The 24,629-nt window shown below is 43.0% G+C and overlaps 1 long non-coding RNA gene across 1 annotated transcript in view; it reads right to left on the bottom strand.

The window, feature by feature from the left end:
- Positions 1 to 520: 520 nt before the first annotated feature.
- Positions 521 to 24,629, bottom strand: part of LOC141988049 (uncharacterized) — a 79,138-nt gene continuing 55,029 nt past the window's right edge. Inside the window, exon 4 of the long non-coding RNA XR_012639639.1 lies at positions 521 to 925. This is a non-coding gene — a long non-coding RNA (uncharacterized LOC141988049). The remainder of the gene's footprint in view (positions 926 to 24,629) is intronic.

Here is a 24,629-nt window from a genome sequence, read left to right as displayed (position 1 = left end):
AAGAGGAGCTGTCACTTGCTTTGACCAGCAGGTTATATTTGTTCCAGTTTTTTGTTCTCTTTCAGTGAATAGTTTACTATACCACTTTCCAGTTAAAAAAACCCAAAAAACAGTGGCTATTATGCAACTATTATTTATCACTATAATTAGTTCATTATCCCAATCCCTAAAGTATGGCCCAGATTTTTAAAGTAACTTTTGAAAATGACGAGGAGTCCTTGTGGCACCTTAGAGACTAACAAATTTATCTGGGCATAAACTTTCGTGGGCTAGAACCCATTTCATCAGACGCATGGAGTTGAAAATACAGTAGCAGGTATAAATACACAGCACATGAAAATCCACTCCCAGTCTTTGTTCAGGCCTAATTTGATGGTGTTCAGTTTGCAAATTAATTCCAGTTCTGCAGTTTCACTTTGGAGTCTGTTTTTGAAGGTTTTTTTGTTGAAGAATTGCCACTTTTAGGTCTGGATAGGTTGTAGATCGTTGATAATGCACTGGAGAGGTTTTAGTTGGGGGTTGTAGGTGACGGCTAGTGGCGTTCTGTTACTTTCTTTGTTGGGTCTGTCCTGTAGTAGGTGACTTCTGGGTACCCTTCTGGCTCTGTCAATCTGTTTTTTTACTTCAGCAGGTGGGTATTGTAGTTGTAAGAACGCTTCGTAGAGATCTGTAGGCATTTGTCTCTGTCTGAGGGATTGGAGCAAATGTGGTTGTATCTTAGAGCTTTGCTGTAGACAATGGATTGAGTGATGTGGTCTGGATGAAAGCTGGACGCATGTAGGTAAGTATAGCAGTCAGTAGGTTTCTGGTATAGGGTGGTGTTTATGTGACCATCGCTTATTAGCACAGTAGTGTCTAGGAAGTGGACCTCTTGTGTGGACTGGTCCAGACTGAGGTTGATGGTGTGGTGGAAATTGTTGAAATCCTGGTGGAAATGAAAATGAGACTTAGATTCGTAAGTCAATTAGGCGCTAGAGTGCTAAGCAGAGGAATGCCTACATATCTTTATAAATCCAGGCCTATGTGAATCAGATGGCTAAGTCCCATTTTCAAATGTGATTTAGGCATTTTGGAGCCTATGTCTGATTTGTCTGACTGACTTTTGATGAGACTTAGGCTTCTATGTCACTTTTGAAAATGGGTGTTAGCTATCTAAATCATGTAGGCCTTGCAACACAGAGCAGAGCAACACCTAAATACCTTTAAAAATCTGTGTCTCAGACCAACACGGACCAACACAGCTGCAATGGTACATTAAAAACCTGGGCCTTTGATCACCAGGCACATGATTGCACAAAAATGGAAGAGTAGATTTACACTTAGAATGGAACAATGATATTCAGACCCATTTAAGTTAGCAGCCAAAGAAAAGAATAGCTTATCCCCATACAGAGCAACTAGATGAATTCAAAGAAATGTAAATCCTGGTTTTTGATACATTTGGCTAACAAATGTTGAGATTGCTCAAAGAATGCCAGAGCTCTATTCCACCTAATTTCTCCTCCTTTTCTCCTCTCCTTCCTAGTCCCTGCTTTCCCTCCTTTTTCCTATTTGTGTATGTTTTGTCCTATTTTACTACTGTAATCTCCACCCTAATGTGTTATGTCTATATATCGTTTTATATTGTCTAGTCTTGCAGGTTTGACAAATGTAAAATTATATAATTCTATTGGCAAGACCCTGAAGGGTGTGATATCTGGAGACATATAAGAATGAGAGGTTTCAGAGTAACAGCCGTGTTAGTCTGTATTCACAAAAAGAAAAGGAGTACTTGTGGCACCTTAGAGACTAACCAATTTATTTGAGCATAAGCTTTCGTGAGCTACAGCTCACTTCATCGGATGCATACTATGGAAAGTGTAGAAGATCTTTTTATATACACACAAAGCATGAAAAAATACCTCCCCCCACCCCACTCTCCTGCTGGTAATAGCTTATCTAAAGTGATCACTCTCCTTACAATGTGTATGATAATCAAGTTGGGCCATTTCCAGCACAAATCCAGGTTTTCTCACCCCACCCCCCAAAACAAATCAGGCCTAAATCCTAAATGCCAATTTGAGTCTTCATATCCGTGATCTGGGTGCTTTGCTTGATGCAGAAATTATTGGCTGAAATGCTACGGCCTGTGTTATGCAGGAAGTCAGACTAGATCATCATAATGGTCCCTTCTGGCCTCTGATGGCGTGTGCTCCCTACATACACCCGGGAGGGGTTAACGTAGGCTAGGTGGGCTAATTATCCAAGGAGACTGCAAGCTGGGGGATACTTAGGCTGAGAGCAGAGTGCTAATTAAGGGAAGCTCACTTGTTCAGGAACTGGTAGGGCTTCCATAAAAATAGGGAGCTGGTAGCAGAAAGAGGGCTATAGTTAGTCTCCCTAGGACAAGGAAGAGACAGGGCTTTGAACCTAAGGGGAAAGGTTTGTCTAGAAGATCTAGGAGATAAGGGTTTAGGCAGAAGGGTGGCGACTGTGAGCCTGGGATAAGTAAGGTAGGAAGTAGTCCAGGAAGGTTTGTGCTAGTACAGGTCTTAGCTGCTGGAAATAGGGACTTGGGACTGGAACCCTGAATAAAGCGTGGGCATGGGTTCCCTGGTAGCTACTGAATGACTAGCCCAATCTGGGTAGTGAACTGGAAGACTCTCCGGGTCCATTTGTTCTAGCCACTGAGAAAGTGGCTCAGCCAGGGAGCAGAATTAAGGACTGTGTGATATTTGGAGACATATAAGAATGAGAGGTTTCAGAGTAACAGCCGTGTTAGTCTGTATTCACAAAAAGAAAAGGAGGACTTGTGGCACCTTAGAGACTAACCAATTTATTTGAGCATAAGCTTTCGTGAGCTACAGCTCACTTCATCAGATGCATACTGTGGAAAGTGTAGAAGATCACTTCTACACAAAGTGTAGAAGATTTAGTGGGCTTAAGCCTCAGAAGAGAAAACACAGGTTAAATATAAAGAAAAGCTGTAATCCCGCACATAAGAACAGTTCTAGCATTGGAATAAATTGTAAAGAGAAACTATATTCAGGCAAGATGTGATATCCAATTATTAGGGATGGAAAATGGTGTATGAAATCAGTCTTGCCACCATGTGGGGGATGAACTAGTTTGCTGGCTAGAGGTCTCTCTTCCAGTCCCAATGAATGTATATAGGAGATAGCTGCATTCACAGTTAAACGAGACTGGGGGGGTGCAGAGCCATGATATTAAAGGGCAGAACCAACCCTCTATTTACAGTAAAATAAACATTATTTACACGTTACCCATTTAAGTGAGAAAATGGGAAATGGAAATGGGCAGTGTCAGGCTACGTTTAGAAGAGACATGTCTGATGGAACATTTTGACGGGCTCTGATTGAGATCCCAGCTACTTTTTGTTTAGAAAATTGTAGAGTCAAATGAATGTGAATTGTGAATTGTGGCGGTTTCTTCCCCCTTGATGTATTTTTATTGAACAGGAGTCACAGGCTTCAGATTTTAATATTCCGATCTCAGACTGTCACTCACATGCTTCCAAATTCACAGGATTTTTTTTTTGGGGGGGGGGAAGAGTTGAATGGCCAAGACATAGTAATTCGGACACTTTGCTATCTTGTCAGAACACAAGTTTATATTTTACAGCTCCATGGGAAATAGAAAGATGGCATTTAAAGGAAAAACATAGATAAAAAATATACTCTCTCTCTCTATTAAGTACTATGCTTTTATTTTTTTTAAAAAAGTGTTTTCTGATTATATTCCATCCATTTCCCAAGCACTTGCCTTTCCTTCTTAGGAACTTTCTCATTAGGATTTTGGAATAATTTCATGCCTTTCTTCCCCTCCTAAGCCATCAAAACGTGTAAACTTACAGATGGTGCCGTCCTTCTCAGGCGTCACTTTCATTGCTACTAACTTCTGTGCCTCTGGAGGAGGCCAGTTTATGGCACTGTTATGCCACTAATGAGTCTCCCATCTCTTGCGCAGTAAACAGTGTTTTTACTAGTCAATATTTGTGCTGCATTCTGAGCACAATGTCCTATTGAAACTTGCCCCCCTGGTGAGCACATTTTATGGCTCTAAATAGTTTTCGTCATCAACCAAAGACTCAAGATTACTGGTCTCTTTTGTACAGCCACAATGTTTTCTGTGCTCCGGTCATACATTATTTCATAGAAAATGAATTCTTAAGCCATTTTTTATTTCTTTATTTTAAACAGCTGTTAATCTCTTTAGAGAAGAAGCTAAAACACTGGCAGTAGATCATGGACTATGGGTCAAATTTGCCTCTGTGCAGAGAGGTGGCAAAGGTGCATGTATCACTTATGTCCTTAAATTCTCACAATAGGGCTCAGATAGGATTTTAATGGGGAGAAGACATGTGCTGACCATCTGCACAGAGATGGGTTTTACCCTGGATGAGTAACAAGTAGTGAATGGAAATGCATATGAGACACACAAAACAAGACCAAGTGAAAACTTTCACCCCAATCTGTGAGCAAACCTAAGCCAAAGCTTTTGCAGAGGTTCAAAAACAAAACAGAAAATGTAGGTTCTGATTTTCAAGTGCCTTGCACTGTATGCATCATATACTTCTGTGCAAAATGGTGTAAAACCCATTCGTGGAGAATCAGGCCTACATTTTTAATTCTTGCGTATGCCACTAAAATGTCATCGTTTTTCTGGTTCTGACTCAAACTAGTCATAGAATATCAGGGTTGGAAGGGACCTCAGGAGGTCATCTAGTCCAATCCCCTGCTCAAAGCAGGACCAATCCCCAATTTTCGCCCCAGATCCCTAAATGGGCCCCTCAAGGATTGAACTCACAACCCTGGGTTTAGCAGACCAATGCTCAAACCACTGAGCTATCCTTCCCCCCATGTTTCATGGTATCACTGAATTGGCCACTAAATAGATCACAAGAGATCCTGATCTCATGTTTGTTTGTTCTCCCCAACCTACAAGGGTCAGATAATTGTGGATACGCATCTGTGGTCTGATCTGAATAAAAGGGACAATTCAATCTCCTGCACTGAAGCTACTCCTTCTTTATACTGGGGTAACTGAGATGGACATTGGACTCATGGACACTTAGGTCAGGAGCTGCTATCAGAGAACCACCCATCAGCAGAGAAGGGCTCTGGCTGTAAAACTTGGATCCAGACTTTGAACTCCTTAAAGTTTGGGGATGCAACTTCTCCAGCACTCAGTCTTTAAATCAAGATTGGACGTCTCTTTAAAAAAAAAAAAGAAGAAGAAAAAGAAAGCACAGCTGCATGTTGTTGGGCTAGATGCAGGAAACAACGTGTGAAATCTATGGGCTGTGTTAAACAGAAATTTAGACCAGATGATCACAGTGGTCCCTTCTAGACTTACAAACTATACAGTACATATATTCTTCCACCTATTGTAAAGTTAGAGGTGGATGTCTGGATCTAGTATTTAGGTTCAGCCCATTCTTGACAGTTGCAAGCCAGCACCCTCATTCAGTACCACACCTAGATTAAAAAAGAAAACACTCTCAAACACAGATAACAAAGTTACCCTTCCTGGACTCCAGCACCAATCCACTGTTCTCTGTACCCCAGACATTTCAGTGGAGGTCAAAGCTTGTAGTTAATCCCATTATACATAGCAGTAGGGGCTCCTGCCACTGGGCTACAGGGCTGGAGGCACTTTTAACAGTCTTCTGGCTTCAGTCCATCATCCTGCCTGTGCCACGGGGTGTGCGCACACACACACACACACACACACACACACACACACTCTTTAAATTCAGGAATAAAACTTGATGATGAACTCACGTTCAGTTAATATTAGTCATATTGTTAATACTTTCCAGAGCAGGACTTATCAGGGATAATTGACTTCGTCAGGGTTATGAGCCCTCTGAATTGCTGTAGGACTCTTTAACTCCCATCCTGCTTAATTGTAACTTGATAAAGCCAAAAAGGCACTTTCCCTCCCTTCTCTGCTTAACCATAGATTGGTGAAAAAGGGAAAGGGGGGAAAATACAGGATCTCGTAAGCGGTCTAACCTGCTCAATTAATAAAGTGAATTTAATAGAGTCACCCCCTACAGCGTGACAAATACACCTGTGGGAGTCCTCAGATGACTGATGTACAGTACATGTCCAGACACTTTCCCCTCACTTCCTTTAAAAAAAAAAAAGAAGAAAAGAAAATGCATCTTTAATTATAGCAAGCAGAGAGGTGCAGTGATCTAACCTTTATATAAAAACCTGACACTGCAATTCCCTTATGACCAGTCAGATGAAGTTAGTTAGCATGAGAGCACTTTAAAAAAAAAAAAGTCAGCCTTTATCCTGTTTGCTTGCTTTTTAAGGACTCCTGTGCACACCAGCCTGGAGCTGTCCTTCCAGCAGATTTATGTCTCACATAATATATGGAACATCAGTCAGAGAGTGAGGCATGTTTGTTGTACATGCAAACTGGGGGCTATTCCCTAATGATTAGAGAAGGAACCTGGGGATGTGAACATTCAGTCTTTCATGGGCTCAATTCACTATCGGAGAAATTCATCCCCATACAGAAAGGCATAACCATGGTCTATGTGCCTGCCCTCCTCCACTTCCCAGCCCAGTCCAATTTAAACCCTCAAAATGGGATTTGAGTGTCACTCAAGGGATATACAGGCCTTCTATTGTGTCCACTGCACAGGGCTGAATTTCACCCTGTGTGATCTCAAGCATGTCATTTAACCTTTTGGGGTTAGTTTCACAAAGGGACTTAGGCATTTAGCTGCCACTTTAGGAACCTAAGTCCAACATTTAGGTGCTCCTAGAGCCTCAAAACACTTGCTTAGATACCACCTAACCCCACAGGTGCCTAAGGTCCCCTACATTTCATAGAATCATAGAATCATAGAATATCAGGGTTGGAAGGGACCCCAGAAGGTCATCTAGTCCAACCCCCTGCTCGAAGCAGGACCAATTCCCAGTTAAATCATCCCAGCCAGGGCTTTGTCAAGCCTGACCTTAAAAACCTCTAAGGAAGGAGATTCTACCACCTCCCTAGGTAACGCATTCCAGTGTTTCACCACCCTCTTAGTGAAAAAGTTTTTCCTAATATCCAATCTAAACCTCCCCCATTGCAACTTGAGACCATTACTCCTCGTTCTGTCATCTGCTACCATTGAGAACAGTCTAGAGCCATCCTCTTTGGAACCCCCTTTCAGGTAGTTGAAAGCAGCTATCAAATCCCCCCTCATTCTTCTCTTCTGCAGACTAAACAATCCCAGCTCCCTCAGCCTCTCTTCATAAGTCATGTGCTCTAGACCCCTAATCATTTTTGTTGCCCTTCGCTGGACTCTCTCCAATTTATCCACATCCTTCTTGTAGTGTGGGGCCCAAAACTGGACACAGTACTCCAGATGAGGCCTCACCAGTGTCGAATAGAGGGGAACGATCACATCCCTCGATCTGCTCGCTATGCCCCTACTTATACATCCCAAAATGCCATTGGCCTTCTTGGCAACAAGGGCACACTGTTGACTCATACCCAGCTTCTCATCCACTGTCACCCCTAGGTCCTTTTCCGCAGAACTGCTGCCTAGCCATTCGGTCCCTAGTCTGTAGCGGTGCATTGGATTCTTCCATCCTAAGTGCAGGACCCTGCACTTATCCTTATTGAACCTCATCAGATTTCTTTTGGCCCAATCCTCCAATTTGTCTAGGTCCTTCTGTATCCTATCCCTCCCCTCCAGCGTATCTACCACTCCTCCCAGTTTAGTATCATCTGCAAATTTGCTGAGAGTGCAATCCACACCATCCTCCAGATCATTTATGAAGATATTGAACAAAACCGGCCCCAGGACCGACCCCTGGGGCACTCCACTTGACACCGGCTGCCAACTAGACATGGAGCCATTGATCACTACCCGTTGAGCCCGACAATCTAGCCAGCTTTCTACCCACCTTATAGTGCATTCATCTAGCCCATACTTCCTTAACTTGCTGACAAGAATACTGTGGGAGACCGTGTCAAAAGCTTTGCTAAAGTCAAGAAACAATACATCCACTGCTTTCCCTTCATCCACAGAACCAGTAATCTCATCATAAAAGGCGATTAGATTAGTCAGGCATGACCTTCCCTTGGTGAATCCATGCTGACTGTTCCTGATCACTTTCCTCTCATGTAAGTGCTTCAGGATTGATTCTTTGAGGACCTGCTCCATGATTTTTCCAGGGACTGAGGTGAGGCTGACTGGCCTGTAGTTCCCAGGATCCTCCTTCTTCCCTTTTTTAAAGATTGGCACTACATTAGCCTTTTTCCAGTCATCCGGGACTTCCCCCGTTCGCCACGAGTTTTCAAAGATAATGGCCAAGGGCTCTGCAATCACAGCCGCCAATTCCTTCAGCACTCTCGGATGTAACTCGTCCGGCCCCATGGACTTGTGCACGTCCAGCTTTTCTAAATAGTCCCTAACCACCTCTATCTCCACAGAGGGCTGGCCATCTCTTCCCCATTCTGTGATGCCCAGCGCAGCAGTCTGGGAGCTGACCTTGTTAGTGAAAACAGAGGCAAAAAAAGCATTGAGTACATTAGCTTTTTCCACATCCTCTGTCACTAGGTTGCCTCCCTCATTCAGTAAGGGGCCCACACTTTCCTTGGCTTTCTTCTTGTTGCCAACATACCTGAAGAAACCCTTCTTGTTACTCTTGACATCTCTTGCTAGCTGCAGCTCCAGGTGCGATTTGGCCCTCCTTATATCTTTCCTACATGCCCGAGCAATATTTTTATACTCTTCCCTGGTCATATGTCCAACCTTCCACTTCTTGTAAGCTTCTTTTTTATGTTTAAGATCCGCTAGGATTTCACCATTAAGCCAAGCTGGTCGCTTGCCATGTTTACTATTCTTTCGACTCATCGGGATGGTTTGTCCCTGTAACCTCAACAGGGATTCCTTGAAATACAGCCAGCTCTCCTGGACTCCCTTCCCCTTCATGATAGTCCCCCAGGGGATCCTACCCATCCGTTCCCTGAGGGAGTCGAAGTCTGCTTTCCTGAAGTCCAGGGTCCGTATCCTGCTGCTTACCTTTCTTCCCTGCGTCAGGATCCTGAACTCAACCAACTCATGGTCACTGCCTCCCAGATTCCCATCCACTTTTGCTTCCCCCACTAATTCTACCCGGTTTGTGAGCAGCAGGTCAAGAAAAGCGCCCCCCCTAGTTGGCTCCCCTAGCACTTGCGCCAGGAAATTGTCCCCTACGCTTTCCAAAAACTTCCTGGATTGTCTATGCACCGCTGTATTGCTCTCCCAGCAGATATCAGGAAAATTAAAGTCACCCATGAGAATCAGGGCATGCGATCTAGTAGCTTCCGTGAGTTGCCGGAAGAAAGCCTCATCCACCTCATCCCCCTGGTGTGCATGCACAAAGCCACTGGATTTCTGATACTTGCTGAGTTGTTTTGAGCCCTACCTCCTGCTTAGGCTCTGGTGGGATTCACAAACTAGGCATTCCCTCATCTATCTCACCTGCAGGGTCTGACCCCATGGACATTCTCAGAGCATGACTAGCATACACAAAAGACAGCTGGAGAAAGGAGAATGTGCTCTTCTAATATCCCAGTGGTAAGAGCACTCCCCCTGAATGCGGGAGACATAGGCTTGAATACCCCCTTGTCTGATTTTGGAGCAGAGAGATAAAGACAGACCTCTGACCTCCCAGGTGAGTGCCCTACCCACCAGGTTCAAGGGCATTCTGAGGTGATTTTCTCCTGTTGAATCTGTTCCGCTTTTTACTAAATATTCATAGGAGCAGAAACTGTAACCCAGCTCTCTCAGGTAAGTGTCCTAACTACCAAGCTATAGAATCACTCTCACTCTTTCTTTCTCTCTGGCCTGGCAACACCAAATCCTTTGTGGATTTAAAACTTGATGCCTTTGTCTGCCAAGCTTTAGCTGGGGTAAAACAGTTCTGTCATGAACTAAGTGTGTCTGTGCATTGCTGCCTTATACTAGCTGGAATCAGAACTTGCGGCAAATGAGAGATCTCCGTGTATGTGTGTGTACACGGACACACTTAGGTCTTCTGTGTTTTGCTTAATCAGGGCCTTGAAAAGAATCCAAATGTTTCCCCATTACTTCAAAGTCCCTATTAGCATTGTACAAACTGTGCACTGTATGTAATGCAAAAAGTCCCTAGTACTTATGCAACATCCAGGTGGCAAGATCATCCCTTCCATACATTTGGATTGCACTGGCCCTCAGTGCTTGTTCTGTATTGTTTTACAGTCTACACTAAAAACAAAGAGCAAATGCTGATCTTTCTCCCACTGATGTCAATGAGAGTTTTTCTGTGGGAGCAGGGTCAGTCCCTAATATGTGACATTTTACAGTGAGTAAGGGAAAGAAAGGAACAGAAAACGTGCAATGAGGCTGAGTTAATGTTGTTGGTGCAACCTGAACTTTTATCACTTCCTGATTCTGCGTGCCTGATCTGGCAAAGGTAACCTTGCATTGATCTGAAGCTTTTCACAGTTCATTTCAAGTAAAAACAACATCCAAATCCAGATATAATTAGATCCTGTGCCCTGTGAACTGTTCTACCTTATGAATTGCTTTCTCCATAACTACAGGCCAAAGCTAGAGCCCACCACCCAACCTGAATAGCTAATGGGTGGATGTGCATGTTACCCTGGCCAGAATCCTTCCCTCTGGACCACAGAGAGGCTGCAGAGCCACTTGATAGAACTGAATACAGTCAAGTGGCTAAAGCTCTATTTGTACACTGTTAAGTGGATACTGTGCCCTGGCGAGAATGGGATGATCCATACAGCTGTTGATCCTCTTGGAACATTTCTTCCTGCCAGTCCCCTACTTTCAGTCACCATATGGGTCCTCTATGAAGCTAAATTTGGGCTCTTGTACAGCTGACCCTCCCCCAGTTCCCTACGTTTGTGCAGCACAGCTTCACTAGTTCTGTTACGAAAGGACCCTGGGTGGCTGCAGATATAGAGGCTCGGTTGCCCCCCTTCACAAAACGAATGACCTGTGCTAGCTTTTCCAGTGCACATTTAACGTGCTGGCATGCACAGGACATCTCTGTCTAAAAAGGGCACACCTGTAGACTAATGATCTGTCTACAGTGGAACCGGAAGTATAACTTCCAGCTCAGGTAGACATACCTGTACTAGCTCTGATTGAGCCATCACCCTAAAAATAGACATGTAGCTGCAGTAAGGTGAATGGCAGGATGGATTCACTGGCTAGAGTACATACCTAGGGTTTCAGATGGGACTGTGCTCAGGCAGCTAGTCCATCCCGCTGTTTGTGCCTTTGGGGCTGCACTTCTATTTTTAGTGTTCTTGCTTGATCAGAAATAGCATATGTACATGTACCTAAGCTTAAAATTATACCTCCAGCTGCTGTGTAGACATTATCTTACGGACATCTCCTCTTGTGTATGCTCAAATCTTAACAATGGACACCATATATTTTTGGCAATGTACAACCAATTCAGATCCAAAGAGTAATGCAGAAAATGGGAGAGACAGTGATAGGGGAAGGGAAGGGGAGAGAAGGGTCAGCCATAATTCATCTCCAGGTACCTGCTGCAACATGGCCTCTTTGCATTTCACCCTCTGCGCACACAACACCCTATGCACCCTTATGTGCAATGCTGTGGTTTAAAGGCACAAACCAGCCTTAGGTATCATAACATCTTCAGTTTAATTTAGGATATGCTGGTTAGCTACTCTTGTGTACCATTGAGTGGAAGGATGATCTCACAATAGACTGAGAGATCTGGGTTCCTTCCCCAACTCTACTGTGAGACTTCCTACTTGACCTTGGGCACATCACTAAACGGCCTGTTGCAGCTACGAAATGGAGATGGAAACACTTCCTTACCTCACAGAGAAACTTCATTAGTGTCAAAGAGGCACTCAGACACTTCCCCAGTGAGTGCATTGAAAATCCTGTCCAAATAAACACTAAATTAAAGAAATGTGCCTCGCTATCTAAAAGCTTCCACGACAAAGCAATGCCAGCATCTCCTGCAAATTAGCCAGTAGCTGTAAGCCAGTGCATTTGTGTCCTCCGTATCAAATTCTGTGTCTGTAATCCTCCTTACATGATCTGAGCCCTGCTGATAAAGGAAGGATTCATTAAGAATTATTTAATGCTACTCAGGATAGAAGCCATGCAGAGCTTCTGCTTGTCAGCAAAGGTTTCAAGAACCTGGCTGTAGTCTCGAGAAAACTCTTGGTTAAAAGAAGCAGAAAAATGAGCAGTTTTTCTACACTTCAATAAGAGTTTCAAGAAACCAGTTGGGTTTCCAATAGAGTCTCTGTGAATAGAAGCCAGTTGGTCTTTATGCTGGAGTTTACCCCATCATTTAGGCATGAAAGCCATCTCTCAGATGGAGCCACTAGAAGGGGATACCGAGGTGGCAGGAGACAGGCAGCACACAAAGGAGCAATAAGAAATCCTTTTAAACAGGGAATGAAAGACAGTTCAAAAGCTTATAAAAAGGAGGGAGTGCCAAGCAGGTAAAAGGGCACACATCAGAGGGGTAAGCAGAGAGAATGCAGTGCAGAGTAAGGGGATGTGAAGGATTTGCAATGGTCATTACAGCTGAGGGTGTAATTTGAAGTTAATAATTTATTCAGTGTGTTTTCTGTTTTTCTGCAAATAGATCACAATTTTCTTGACTCTATTTGTTCCCTCATGTTAATCTCAGTAACTTCTGCAACTGAAATTTGGTCTGTATATTGTGAGTATCCGATACCAGAAAATCCAGTGTTTTGATGGAACACATAGGACACATGTACATGTTCTCTGATTGGATGGGCATAACTCTTCAGAAATTCTCAGTTGAACTGTCTCCTGACTGCAGATTTAGAATATTCTTTCCATAAATATTCTCTTTACATTTTATTTCTTTGTGAACGTTTATGGCATTTGTTTAAACTCATTTGCTAGAATATGAATGGGAAATTTGGATAACCCATACCACAGAATTCCTGGCAACTTTTGGCCTTTAAAGAACACATGATACTTTTGGTACAGGGAAATTTGATCGCACAGGTGTCCAGACTAAATTCCAGTTTGGATAATTACACTTCAATAATAGGTTCTGGCATATTGAGCTAGATGAGCCATCCAGCCACCTGACAACCTTTGCCATGCCTTTTGGCCGGTACCATTGGGTATGAATGGACGTCAGCCCAGCCCCCTTTATATCTTCCTAATTTTTTTATCAAAATGTATCAAGTCAAATGCCTTACACAAGTCTAAGTATACTGTATCAACACTATTACTTTTATCAACCAAATGTTTAATCTCATCAGAAAATAATATCAAGTTGTTTGACAGGATCTATTTTCCCCAAACCCATGTTGATTGTTATTAATTGTATTACCCTCGTTTAATTGTGTATTATTATTATTCCCTTGGGTAACTACCAAGCAACAAGAAGGCTGATTTGAAAGTAAAGACACCCAAGAGACTGATGGTAAATTTAAAAAGAAGAAAGAAAATGGGAAGGGATCCCTACCTGGCAATAGTGGATGATCACAAGAAACCCTCTGAGACCAAATATTAGGCAAGCACAGAGACTGATGTGTTGGAGAACCAAGACTATGATTCCCATGAGCAATACCTGACTCTGTCTCAACATGGAAGGATGGACTAGATGACCTCTTGAGGTCCCTATGTTTCTATGATTCTTGTCTGCTGCAGCCCAGTGGTGGAACAACAAGGTCAGAAGCAAAAGAAAGGCAAGTGAAGCAGGCACCTGTTACAACAAAGGGACCAAGGATCTGTGACCACTACCCACAGATGAACAGTCTGGGTCCAACCACCAAATAGCCACACAAAGCAATGGCAAAAGGCAACAGCCTGAGCTGCAATGGGATACAGGTCATAAGTGGTACCTACAGACTCAGGACAGCAACCAAGAGACAAAACCAAATTTGGAGTAGTAGCAGATAGCTGGCACATCCAGACAGATGGGGCAAAGGCCAGAACTAGGAGGACATTAAAAGAGCATCAACCTTCAATTGGTCTGATGTAGCAGAGTCAGAAAAAAAGAAGTTAATGAGCTATTCAAAGGATCAATAGTGCACCATCCTACAGAATTAATGCAGAAAAAGAGTGGAAGAAAATCTTCCTCCAACAGCAATAAAACAAACAAGAAGTGGGAGAAAGAAAAGGAGTACTTGTGGCACCTTAGAGACTAACCAATTTATTTGAGCATAAGCTTTTGTGAGCTACAGCTCACTTCATCGGATGCATCCATCTTTATGCATCCAATGAAGTGAGCTGTAGCTCACGAAAGCTTATGCTCAAATAAATTGGTTAGTCTCTAAGGTGCCACAAGTACTCCTTTTCTTTTTGCGAATACAGACTAACACGGCTGCTACTCTGAAACCTGTCAAGAAGTGGGAGACTGGTTTGAAGATCAGCACATTTGAAGGACTGTGTGGCCTAACAAGCTGTAATAGAATGGCAGTGAAGGCCATGCCCCAGGAGATATGGCCTTTGTATTAGAGACTTCTGGTCCCAGCAAGTCAGCGGACACTTGCACAAAAGAACCAACAACAAAATTTGTTAAAAGGAAAGATGTAGCATGGAACTTGAAGGGAGGAGCACAGGTTGCAGGACAGAAGAGTTTGGAGCAGACGCCAAGAAGTCAGTCTGTATGCACATGAGACAACTGCAGCTAGCATGTTAAACGTCTCTGTAAACAGTTTTCTTAATGAGTAACCAGTTTAGCTTTATAAGCATGGAGTCCTTTCATGTTATCACCTTGCACAGAATACATAAATTGACTTCCTATCTTTTTCCTCAGAGCTTGAGGTATTTCCAAAAACAAAACTCAAACAGGACAAATCAACTCAAACTACTGGCTAATAAGAAAAGGAGTACTTGTGGCACCTTAGAGACTAACCAATTTATTTGAGCATAAGCTTTCATGAGCTACAGTGCTGTAGCTCACGAAAGCTTATGCTCAAATAAATTGGTTAGTCTCTAAGGTGCCACAAGTCCTCCTTTTCTTTTTGCGAATACAGACTAACACGGCTGTTACTCTGAATACTGGCTAATAATCCACTCAGGCTTTTCCAGCTCTAGCCAGCTGGGAGGATAAAGGACACATCCTTCCCCTATGGTACTCTCCATTGCACCACCTTCCCTTTTGCATTTATTACCCCACACAGTTCAGAGTTAGGATGGAAACCCATAACCCCTTACACGTTAGTGTAACCCACACACCTCTGGGTGTGGTGTTCTGTCCCATCTAGTGGCACTGAGACCATGTAGAGAGAGAGAGAGAAAATGAGTCTGCTCTACAGCCTTAGCTAAGAGACAGTTGGCTTTTAGCTTATGCGGTAGAGGCTCATGCACTAAACTCCAGAGGTCCCCAGTTCGATCCCACCCGCTGATGACCGGGGTCTGTCGGCATCACACTAGCACACCTTTACCCCTTGTCACAGTGCTGTTACACCTTTACTGGAAGTTATATGTGCTCATTGTAGAGCGTATACTGATTTAGTCTCTGAAGTGAAGGTCATTTTCAGAATGTAGATATATAGATAGAGGGGGGTGCATGAGGATAGACGGACTCTGGTCGAGAGATTTATTTTTTTATGATAACTCCTTTTCATTTCACATCTACATTGAAACCTTATAAGAACCTGATTAATATGTATATGAATTTCCAGCTCCTGCCCTTAAGAATAGCTGTGCACAACCAGCAGTGAGAGCTAGCAAGTAATCTCAGTACAAAGGAACTCTGGAGCTCTTTTCTGCAAGCGTTCTTGAGTGTATTGTTCCCCTGAAATAAGTATAGACATTTCAGCAGACCCAATGCATGTGGCAAGGGGTCAGCATGTGACTGCTCAACCACTCAAAAGCATGGATAGCCTGGGACTCTCTCAGCCAAATAGCACGAAGCAGGAGTTTCTGTCAGGTTGAACAGAGAGTGTTATATCAAGTGAGGAACATTACTGTCAAGAAATTACAACCTCAGCATTGACATAAATGTTGACAGCGCCACTTCCACTGATGGCGGTATCACAGCAGATTATGATTCACACAGGACTGCCCAAAGAGTGATGATTTAGATGAAATGCTCCCAAATTCTGAAAGGAAAACTGCAGATGACAAGGTTTTTATCAGGCCGCCGCTGGGATGGAGCACACTTTGTTCTGTCCTCAGAAGCCTCAGAAGCAGAGATAAACTAACCATAATGAAATCTCTCTCCCTATCCGCTCCCCAATGGATGGCAGTGAGAGATGCGATACCAGGGCATGATAAATCCTGGATGGTGATTTGAGGGTTTGTAATTGCCAAGAATACCGTAGCACTTTTCTGGGCTACTACGAGCTGTTGAGGAACACAGGGCCAAAGCCATTCCTGGTGTAAGTCTCATGAAGTCAGTAGAGCTGCAGGAATTAGTGAGGCCCATAATTTTGAAATGAAGATAAGACCTAGGTATCAAACCAATATAGCAGAAAGACCAGAAATGACACCAATCTGGCTCATTGCACATACAAAGGCTACCTCATCTCCATTAACATCTTATCCCATTTGTTTTTGAGTGTCTAATGATGGTGCAGATAAAGGCTAGGAAGAAGTTGCATGTGCATGGCCATTCGAAAGGGCAGCCTGAGAGACAGTGTAAACTTTTGGTACTGTTTGCTATTGTAGGATAAGGACAAATTTGCTATCAATAAGTAAAGGAATAGTATAACTTGAACGATCCCAATGCACTTTAGCAAACAAGCCATACCTAGCTATCTACCCCTCTACCTATGAGAGCTGGTCGAAACATTTTCTGAGAAAGCAGGTTTGTGCCAGAAAATGCTGCTGTGACCAAACCAAAACATTTTGCCAGAACATGCTGATTTTTGTCTCAAACCTGGATGAAAAATTATAAAAATGTTTCATTTCACTCAGGACAAAGCCCTTCATTTTGATTATATTATATAATCACGTTGAAATGATAATGACAAAACAAAGCACTTTAACCTTTACGGCAATATTTCACTTCAATAAAATAATTTCATTCTTTCCAAAACCATTTGTTTTTTCAAAAATTTCATGTCTTGGGAAATTTCAACGTTCACTCTGATGTGGGATGAAAGGAAATGTTGAAATCTCAACATTTTATCACAGAACAGCAATTCTTCTGTGTTTCAAACATCAATATGATTTTGAGCCCTTTCTCACACACGCTATTTCTAACTCTTGTCACTCAACCATATTGCCCGCATTCCCTTACACGTGTGTGAAAAATATGCATCGAATCAGAGGGGCGTCCGCGTGAGACTTGTGTGATGCTCAAAGGTTAAACACGACAGAGTTTGGTAACTCACAGCAGGGTCTCAACATCTTGCAGGGTTGGGCCCATCATTTTTTAAGTGTATACCCGAAATTTGACTGAGTTACCGTTGTAAGAAGCTGAACTAAGCCATTCTGGAGTAACCAATAAGAAATTCAATTGATTGGACCAATTCACTTTTGGCTTGAGAAGAAGAGACCGTTTTCTGGCCAGAATAAAACATCTTGGTTAAGTTATAGTGGGGTTGAAAGGGAAGTTTAGACTAGGATCTTGCTTCTATTCTTAACTATGGAGATGCTGCAGACCAGTTCTACAGTAATGGTCTCCAGTATAAACCATGAGACTTTCAATGATGTACTGTAGTACGTGCATGTGCCTGACTCTGATCTACCTTACAATGTTTCAGTGTTGCCAGAAGTACTGACTAAAAGGACTTAAGCATAAGTACTAAGCACACTGTCACAGAAGTACTTATAAGTACAAGTATGCTGTGGAAATAGTGGTTAGGTAGGTATAAGTAAAAGTACAAGTATGAGCACAAGTACTTCCAACTCCCGTTATCCCTGCAATTGTCTGGTCAATATATAGACAACTACCTAAATAATATAAACATCATCCTCACGTCTGGTGCTGAAAACAGCTCTGAATCACCTCTCCACTGGGCGGGGTGAGGCAGGGCAGGATCAGGTAGTTATCTCCTCAGTAGTCTCCTCACTGCCAGTTGCAGTGACCAATCAAATGTGAAGGGGAGGGGCTTCCTCTCCCCCCCCCCACACGGGGTGCTGCAATGGCAGGGCAAACATAAAAAAGCCCTGACAGTCAAAACTCAGGACCTGAAGCTCCCAAGATGGGACAGTGGGTTCAGGGGGGCAGCCAGAATCTGGGATAGTTGGGAGGGATGTGATAGTTTCAGAAAACTATTCTGAAAAAAATACATGGAGAGGATAAAGTTCCTTATGCTTTAAGTATCTTTGAAATGTACTTTATCTTTTCTGTACTTGGTACTTGTATTTAAATGCTTAAGAGCAAGTATGTAGAGTACTTTGAATACTTAAGTATGTGGTTAAGTACAAATGTACTTAAGCACATGGGAACACTGCAATGATTTTGCATCAACATAATTCCATTGTCTTCAGTTGAGTTACTCCTGGTTTACACTGGTGTAAACTACAGCAGAATTAAGCTCTTATCTTCAGTTCTGGCTGAGCTGCACTTGGCACAGGACCCAGCAAGGGTCATGGGGAGTAAAGTCACCTTTGTACTCTTGTGATCCCTGGGGCTGTCAGGGGACAATTTAACTACTGATCTAACTTAGAAAGATCTTAAGGATACTTTAAATTATGCCACCTGATAAAAGCAGCTGGAGATTTACTGGAGCGCATCAGTGTTCTGCTCATATTCCAAATACACCCCTATGCTGGGGCCATGAAGGCCAATCCCCAATTGACTAAGTAGGCTACCTTATGGATGCCGGGATCTGGCCCCAAATGTTTACTAGATCAATAGAATCCTTCATTAGGATATGGAACTCCACCCACCCCCACTTGGAATATTAGTTAACAAATCACATTGACTTATCTAAAAACACCTAAAAGCTCCAGCCAGGATCTTGTCAGCACTATACAAATACATAGCAAGAACCAGTCCCTAGCCACACGAGCTTATGGTATAAATCAATGAGCCAGGGAAAGGATGGGAAAAAATATGTATTATCATCCCCATCTCCATTTTATAGTGGGGGATCTAAAGACAGGGTAAAACTCAGGCTGCCCTGAAAATCAATGGCAACACCCAGTAGAGCCGGGATTTCACAAAGCAGAATGAAGTGACTTGCTCAGCTCACACAAGGAGTCTGTGCGAGGTGGAATGCGAGCCCAATACTCACGCAAAGCTGTATCCATTGCTCATGCACTACATAAGTCAACATATATGTTAGACCTTTTCTCTTTCTAGCAGTCTGTTTTTTAGGAACATGGACAGTGATGTGCAGGATTAAGAGCAGAGAGTGGAGGGGAGGGTTTGATGGAGCACAGACGCCTGAGTACAGGAGCCATTTGTAAGAAACAGGCTTAGAGAAAGGCAGCCGTGCAGATTACAATAATTACCTCTGAGCACCATAAATCCCTTCACCTCCGAGATAAGCAAGAAAGAAAAGAAAAGTATAAGTTGCAAATTGCTTTAAATGTATCAGGAGGGAACATCAAATGCAGGGGAATTCAAAGAGATACTCAGCTCCATCCACCCAGCCTTGCGTCCAAACGGACTGTCCAGTTTGGAACGGTGTGGCACTGGCAAGCCCCTTTCCTGCTTTTAGCAATAACTCTTTAGCTGAACAGCAACTGCTAATAATCTATCTCCAAACCATAGAGTCCTGTTCTCCGGAATATTGTCTACGCAGCAGAGAAATAAAAATTGCTCTTTTTTATTATTATTGTTTGCACAGCAGTGTGTGTGTGCAGAATTTACTGCTGATTCAGAAGCAAGTACAAATGACTTGTGGTAGTGGACATTTTCATTCAGGCTTCCAAGGGCACTCTGCCTTGAGCTGCAAATATACAAAAGCCTCTCTAAAATGATTCCTGCTGCATGCCACTGCTGGGCTGTGTAGGCTGCAATCCTTCACTGCGAAGAATAGACTAGGTGAAATACAGAAGGGACCAGATTCTCAGCTGGTGTAAACTGACTTCAGTGGAGTGATGTCAGTTTACCCCAGCTGAAGATCTGGCCCCAAGTCCTCTCCATCATTCCTGTGGAGGTGATTCTATAGTTCTTATTGAGGCACTAATCCCACTGACTTTGCTGTGACCTGTTGCTGACTCTGGTGACTTCATCATGAATCTTGCAGTATTTGGAGTTTTTCCTTAAAGTCCCACTCCTGTGGTCAAGTGATTACATGAAAAGCTTAGCTTTGTTTTTAAAGTGAGTATTTTCAAACCTTGTGGTTGTGGATCTCCACATGTCACCCCTACAGGTTCAGAAACTAACTAATCTCATTATTTTTAAACGAATCTCAGGATTTTGAGGGGGTTCATTTTTGAGCACTTGTGGCTGGCAATACTGGCTTTGCCTGTACAATCACTCAACCATGGGTGGCCAACCTGAGCCTGAGAAGGAGCCAGAATTTACCAATGTACATTGCCAAAGAGCCACAGTAATACGCCAGCAGCCCCCCATCAGTACCGCCCCCCCCTCCCCCCGCTCCCAGAGCCTTCCACCCACCGGCAGCCCTGCCGATCAACGCCTCCCCCTCCCTCCCCACACCTGCCGATCAGCTGTTTCTTGGCTTGCAGGAGGCTTGGAGGGGGAGGAGCGAGGGCACAGCAGGCTCAGGGGACAGGGTGGGAAGGGTGGAGTGGGGGAAGGGCCTGTGGCAGAGCCAGGGGCTGAGCAGTGAACACCCCCCAGCACACTGGAAAGTTGGTGCCTGTAGCTCCAGCCCCAGAGTCGGTGCCTGTACAAGGAGCCGCATGTTAACTTCCGAAGAGCCGCATGTGGCTCCGGAGCCCCAGGTTGGCCACCCCTGAACTAAACTATTGGGCCATTTGATTCTATGACATCCCACAATGCAGCAAAATGAACCAAACAAATCTCAAAAAGAGAAATGTCTATCAAGTACACAGGCATGCAGGCTGCTATCAGGGGAGGCTAAGACAAAGCTCAGGTGAAGCTCAGTGGCTTTGAAGTTTATAATGGGAATGTATTTAGTGGCTAGTGCATGAGCCTGAGAGTCAAAAATTACAGGCCAGATCTTATCTGATATACATCTTCATAACTAAATTGATTTCAGTGAAGCGACAGTCATTTACACCAGCTGAGGATCTAGCTCGAAACAGGCTATACAAACACAGTCCAGTGTTCTTATTCTGCAAAAAAACTTCCCTTAAAATAGATGCACATCTCCTCCTCCTTTTGGGGTCGTATTCTGTATGTATGTGTGTTTATACATGTGCATACGGAAGCTGTATGCGTGACTTGTGTCGGTAATATTCATCAGACTAACTTTCATCCATATTACAGTATCTACATCTCCTCAGGGGTGAGTCTTGCTGGCTTCAAATTGCTTCCTCCTTTCAGACCAGCACTCTTTTGAATTTTAAGTAAAAAAAAAAAAAGAGAATAAAAAAGTAGTTAATATGTATGTGTGGTGGGAACAGCAGCACAACTTTCTCTTTAACGCTTTCCTTGAGGCAAGACGGTACCACCCATGCCCACTTTGCTAAATTTTTAATGGTGCCACGAACACTCTCCTTCTCATCATGAGACTTGAGCTGTAGTTGTTTTGTTTGGATTTCAGTAAGCAGCTCATTAAGCAGATCCAATGGAGAACAGTGAGTCAGATTCTGACCTCATTTGCACTGGAGTCACATTAGTGTAAACCTGGTGTTAGGTCAGAATCAGATCCCAAATTGTTGTAATAAAATATAAAGAGCCAGATGCGCTGCTGGTGTAATTTGATATAGCACCGCTGAATCCTGATTTACGTCAGCTGAGAATTTGGCCTACTGTGTATTAACTGTTTTTTGGTTTGTTTGTTTTTTTCCCCTGAAGCACAATTGATCTGGTCTCTTACAAACAATATTGGCTCTGCTTAAATATATAGGAGGGGAAAGATGTCTATTGGTTAAAACAATAGACAGAACTCCTGGGTCCTGTGCTCAGCTCTAACTTGCTGTGTGTCTCTAAACTTTGCTGTGACTCAGTTTACCCGTGTTTAAAATGGCTGTAATACTATTTACTATCTCACATAACGAGAGCAAGAAGCTTAATTCATCTTTGTAAATTATCTCATTGTTTATTAATAATCCATCAATCTCATTGTTACCTTGTGTGTCCCGGTCTGACTTTATATCCCTCGCTAAGTGAAATCCTGGCTTTATTGAAGTCAAAGTCTTAGACTTGAATTGCAAGCTCTTTGGGGCTGAGCCATCTTTTAGTTCGGTGTTTGACCAGTGCCTAGTGCAGCAGTGCTCTTGGGAACCCTACACACTAATATAATAAAATAATGATTCTCATAAATGGGAGGATTTTGCAGAAAAATATATTACGTTGTGCACATATGTTTTATACATTCTTTGTTATTTCAAGTTGTTTGACAAATTGTTTATGCAACCACATTTCAGCCTATGAATTGCTCATGAACTATACATAGCAAGCCAGCTCCTCAGCTGTCGTAAATGGCTGTAGTCCCAGTGAAGTCACTGGAGGAACTATACTGATACATACCAGATGAGGATCTCTCCCACTATTTATTTAAGCTACAAGCCCTCCTAAACTCACTGTGAAGCACTAAATTGTGCTTTGTAAGCACAGGCCATGAAAGGTGCAGTGCAGGCACATATCGCCCATAGTAATTATTGCAAGAGAATCTGCTACCAGGAAGAGGGGGCTGAGTCACATTCTGGTTCCAGTTCTATTCCTAAGGTAGTAACCCTTATTCAGGACTTGTGCCAAAATCACAATTTTCCCATTATGAATACCCGGACAGACAGGCACGTTCAATACTATTTTGGTTACGCACGCCTTGTACAGCAGAGAGATATGCAAGTAGAGAATAATCCAAGGCATATGATCTCATCCATACAGTGTAGGTGTAGACTCTGAATAAGCACTCCTCTGACAGGAGGTAATGAGCTGGGGGAAAAGACTTCAGGAGCAGACCACGTTTGCATAGACATGCCTGCTCTGCCGAGGTGCACAGCAGTTGGAGTTGCTTTGCCAAAATGATCAATTAGGGTTGGTTTGAGGTTTCAAATCACTCTAGAGTTTGAACACAGGGGTAATGATGATAAAATAATTCTTCAGAACCCTTCCCTGGATCTCATTCTCTGGCTAATATCTTTTTCTGGCTACTCCGTGCCCCAACATAATATTTTCCCAGCCCCCTATTCTACCCATAGGATCTGATGCCACAAGGTGCTGAGACTGGTACTCTGCATTTCCGCTGAGATGGAGCTGTGATAATCCTTAGTCACTATATATATTAGCCATAGTTATAATACTATCCTTTCTTTTTTCTGGGCATTCAATAAGATTTTGAGGGGAGGGTGTATGAATTCAATTCAGGCTGTGAAAATGTCTAAGGCCATTATGTCTTCAAAGCTAATATTTTCTGGGGGGGCAGGAGGGTGTTCTATTGCTCTTCCAATGTCCTTCGCGGGGGAAAAAGTAGCAGGAAAAGGGGGAAAAAAAAGATTAAGACTCCATTTTGTTACTTGTTCATTGGCCATACCGCCTATATTGTCTACTGAATGATCTTTGCCTTGACAGTACAATGAATATATCTTTCTCAATTCTGTCTTCTGTGAAAATCTTTTCCACCACTAAATGAAGAATGTCAGCAAGTTAACTTATGGTTTCCCCACATTAATGATCTTGGAATTAGGGTTTTTCTTCCCCTCTTCCCTTCTTGAATGTATGACCTCTGGATCTACAGTGAAATGCTTCTGATATGCTGTACTGTATGTAATCTTTCCATTTAGCAAATCTGTTCAGTGTTCTATATGTTTCGGCATCAGGAGATCAAGTGATCATTGAGAAAGGGCAGCAGCCAACACTTGGATTTTCCACCCTTTGTTAATTTAACATTCTGAGGACAAGACTCTGACCTCAGCTGCACAGCACATAGAACAGGAGGCATTCTGTTGACTCTACTGGAGTTACTCCACATTTATATCACTGTAACTGAATTGAAATTCTGACCCTCTCTATTTTTTTCAAGCAATGAAACTTCTGTCCATCTCCAGTGATGTTAACACCTGTGAAAGCATTTCATTCCCTAGGTAATTTAATTTAAATCCAAATAGCTGATTATGAAATGTACCCCTTGAAAATGAAGCTCGCCAGAGTGATAGGATGCAGATCCTTTCACCACTAGGCCACTGGTTCAAATCCAGCAATGACTGCACGCCACTGCTATATTTGAAGGTTCTTAGGTGGGCCGCAGTCAAGTTCTTAATAGACAAATGGCCATGTCACAAAAACACTATCATGAGTGGTAAGTTCCACAGGAGAAGGGGTGTCAAGGTTCCTTCCCCACTCTGAACTATAGGGTACAGATGTGGGGACCTGCATGAAAACCTCCTAAGCTTACTTTCACCAGCTTAGGTTAAAACTTCCCCAAGGTACAAATTAATTTTACCCTTTGCCCTTTGGATTTCCATTGCCACCACCAAACTTTATCTGGGTTCCTGAAAAAACGGAGTTTGGACACGTCTTTCCCCCCAAAATCCTCCCAACCCTTGCACCCCACTTCCTGGGGAAGGTTTGGTAAAAATCCTCACCAATTTGCATAGGTGACCACAGATCCAAACCCTTGGATTTTAGAACAATGAAAAAGCA

The sequence above is a fragment of the Natator depressus genome, chromosome 5 (assembly GCF_965152275.1).
Source record: "Natator depressus isolate rNatDep1 chromosome 5, rNatDep2.hap1, whole genome shotgun sequence".
In the NCBI taxonomy this organism is placed as follows: Eukaryota; Metazoa; Chordata; order Testudines; family Cheloniidae; genus Natator; species Natator depressus.
Note: the sequence above shows the minus strand (reverse complement) of the source record. Positions and strands in the feature narration are given on the sequence as shown.